Source organism: Micropterus dolomieu, linkage group LG22, assembly GCF_021292245.1.
Source record: "Micropterus dolomieu isolate WLL.071019.BEF.003 ecotype Adirondacks linkage group LG22, ASM2129224v1, whole genome shotgun sequence".
NCBI classification, from domain to species: domain Eukaryota; kingdom Metazoa; phylum Chordata; class Actinopteri; order Centrarchiformes; family Centrarchidae; genus Micropterus; species Micropterus dolomieu.
Window position 1 is genome coordinate 2,002,495 of NC_060171.1, and position 3,739 is coordinate 2,006,233.

General features: G+C 41.9%; 1 protein-coding gene across 1 annotated transcript in view; it reads left to right on the plus strand.

The window, feature by feature from the left end:
* The window catches only part of LOC123961516 (muscarinic acetylcholine receptor M2-like), a 9,975-nt gene continuing 6,236 nt past the window's right edge, over positions 1-3,739 (plus strand). The window contains exon 1 of the mRNA XM_046036986.1: positions 1-525. The gene's annotated coding sequence lies outside the window, so the exon portion shown is untranslated. The remainder of the gene's footprint in view (positions 526-3,739) is intronic.

Genomic DNA, 3,739 nt, shown 5'->3' on the forward strand with positions numbered 1-3,739 from the left:
CATCAGCAAGTCCAACATCAGCGGCAGGTCCGGCACCAGTAGGTCCAGCACCAGCAGAACCTAAATCAGCAGGTCCAGCACCAGCAGAACCAACATCAGTAGGTCCAGTACCAGCAGAACCAACATCAGCAGGTTCAGCACCAGCAGAACCTAAATCAGCAGGTCCAGCACCAGCAGAACCAACATCAGTAGGTCCAGCACCAGCAGAACCTAAATCAGCAGGTCCAGCACCAGCAGAACCAACATCAGTAGGTCCAGCACCAGCAGAACCAACATCAGCAGGTCCAGCACCAGCAGAACCAACATCAGTAGGTCCAGTACCAGCAGAACCAACATCAGTAGGTCCAGCACCAGCAGAACCTAAATCAGCAGGTCCAGCACCAGCAGAACCAACATCAGCAGGTCCAGTACCAGCAGAACCAACATCAGCAGGTCCAGTACCAGCAGAACCTACATCAGCAGGTCCAGCACCAGCAGGACCTACATCAGCAGGTCCAGCACCAGCAGGACCAACATCAGCAGCAGGTGAGACAGCAGGTTGATCTTTAACACTGGAGTCTTTGAGCTCCTAGTTAAGGTTTGGGGCCCTCTGGTGGTCGTTAAAATAATTTAGTTTTTAATTATCGACGTGGAGAATGTATTCAGACTCTTTACTGCAGTAAAAGTACTTTTACAACAGTACAAATACCCCATGACAAGTAAAATTGCGGTGAAAATGTTCCTCCAGTGAAAGTATGTGAGTGTAATCAGGACTTAAAGTGTTAAAACGGTAAAATGTTGAACTATTTTCAGATCATTTATTCCTCGTCGTTATTGTAAAATTTAAAAAGTATTTAGTATCGGACTGAAGCTGATGATTCTTTTCGTTCTGGATCAATCTGCTGATTATTTACTCCATGAATCGATGAATTGGTTTGTAAAGATTCTGCCGTCACAGTTACCCAGAGCCCAAAATGACCGACCAACAAGTCCCAAAGCTCATTGTTAATAACAAACATCACAGCTGTTCGGTTTAGAAAATGTCCATCGGTGTTTCCCCAAACGCCGAGGTGACGTCCTCAAACACCTCAAAATATATTCAGTTTAATGTCACAGAGGAGGAAAAAAACGATGCGATTAATCGATTATCAGTATTGTTATTAATGTAATAGTTGACAACTAATCAATCAATCGTTGCAGCTCTATTTGATAATGACAGCGGTTACCTGTTATTTTTCTGTCATCAGTTTAATCGACTGATCGTTGCAGCTGTTCTGACTTTGATTGTTAATCCTGCGACAGATTAACAGAATGGCTGTTGGTAATTAACAGGAAGCAGTCAGATTTACTGTTGAAATAGATTTTACAGATCTGAGATTAATTCTTAAAATAAAAGACTGAACTTTACATATCGGCCCTTTTTCAGATTATATGTGTGCTAGAGGTTCTGTGGTTGTTTGTGAGCTGAAACAAAATCAATTAGTCGGTCGACAGAAAAAGAGTCAGCAACTAATTGATTAATTGTTAATTAATTAATTGAGATGTTTTCTCTGAATGTCTCTGGGTTTCGGAAAGTTGGTCAGACAAAACAAGACTCGGATTACATCTTTAAATTTTTTTTATTGTGTTTATTGATTTTCCTCCTTTAACAAGAAATTATAAACAACAGCAACAAGTCAAATAGACTCAATAACCACACCAGAAGTTAAACTTGGACTACAGAAGAGGTTAAAAAAAAAAGCATAAAACAACCGTATATCTTGTATATTAAATCTATAAAACACTGATACATCTCGGTTACTAATCTTAACCAACAAAGATTCACTCGATCTGCAGTTTGGAATAAAATAGACAAATATTTATAAATATTGAAGATTTTATGAACGTATGGTAATGACAGATTTATTTACACCTCGGTTCTGTCTCTGCACACTACAGTACCCATGAGCCTCGGTTGCCACGGAGAGGAAGACTTTGTTTTATTTTTAATTCATATATATATATATATATGAGAGAGAGAATTTTTTTAGCTCTCACTTTTATTTGCTTTATGTAAGTAAAGTGGTGATGGCACAGTGGATAAGACACATGCCTGTGGTGTGAGAGGCGTGCGACCAAGTGTGAGTCGCTTTGGATAAAAGAGTCAGATATGTAATTAATTAAAACATTAATTAATAGAATGTAATTAACTGTATAAAACGACATGTGCTTTCTTAATTTATTTGTAGATTTGGCAATATTGTTGTTTTAGAATTGGAAGACAGTCAGAGGCGTAAATTAAAATAGTTTTCGACACCGACTGCAACCAAAACTGATCCAGAGTTTTAAAAGTGAACAAATTTAATGTCCTGAACTCGCAGCAGTGCGACCTTTCGTGTTGAAGCTCTGTGATTGGATGTTTCCTGCTGAAATGCACCCTGGGAGTCGTAGTTGAATTCTCTCCTCCCATCTTCATGTCCTCCGGCTTCTTGTTGCTTCCGACTTTTGAATCCAAGAAGCAGATGTTTTCTAACACTTTATTTTAAGGATCTTGTAATAAGCAGTAATTAAGAGTTAATAAGCATCTTATAATAACTTGAGATGCTTATAAACATAAGTCCATTATTAACATTAATGACACTTAATGAATGCTAGTTATATTATTATTATTATTATTATTATTATTGGCTTATCAGTGTTAATAAGGTGTTTAATGACAGTAATCAGACTATGAGGTTTATAATAATTCCTTAATTTATTAATTTTCTTATTAACCATTAACAATGCTCATTTGCAGGGTTTATTAAATATAAGTATTAAATATAAATATCTTAAAAGCCAATAATGAATGTTTTATCTTTTATTAAAACTAATTAAGTTTCTAATAAGAGCCTTATACTCAATAATAAATGTGTTAATTGTGGTTTAATTAACACTAATAGGCGTGTAATTACCTTAAAATAAAATGTTACCCAGTTGTTACCCAATGGGAGTTTCACGTCCGTCAACACCGACAGTTTGGGTTACGGCAGCATAATAAAACAGTGTAAAGAGGAAACGTGAAGGATTCAGACATGATGAACACAACAAAAATAAAAATGCTCCTCCAGAGATTTTATCATCACGCTTCTCTGTGAGACTCACGATGGACAGGTTTTAAAAATGCAGCAGAACCAGAGGTATCCTCTTTATTCATTCCACAAATCCTGCCCGCCTACATTACCCACAATGCAACCCCCCTCTCTGTGTGAGAGCCTGAGCCCCTCCCCTTTCTTAAAAAAAAGAAAGAAAAAAAAAAAAGAGTACGTTAGTCAACAGCGAGAGACGACAAACTGTTTGAATTGTGTCCTGAACACGATGTTTGTCAGGTTAAAAGATGATTTAACACAGCTCCCTCTGAGACCCTGAAGGCATCAGACTACACCTGGAGACGCCCGGAGAGGCCCGGAGGCTCCCGGAGAGGCCCGGAGGCGCCCGGAGAGGCCCGGGGAGGCTCCCGGAGGCGCCCGGGGAGGCGCCCGGGGAGGCTCCCGGAGGCGCCCGGAGAGGCGCCCGGAGAGGCGCCCGGAGAGGCTCCCGGAGAGGCTCCCGGAGAGGCGCCCGGAGAGGCTCCCGGAGAGGCTCCCGGAGAGGCGCCCGGAGAGGCGCCCGGAGAGGCGCCCGGAGAGGCGCCCGGAGAGGCTCCCGGAGAGGCGCCCGGAGAGGCGCCCGGAGAGGCTCCCGGAGAGGCGCCCGGAGAGGCGCCCGGAGAGGCTCCCGGAGAGGCGCCCGGAGAGGCGCC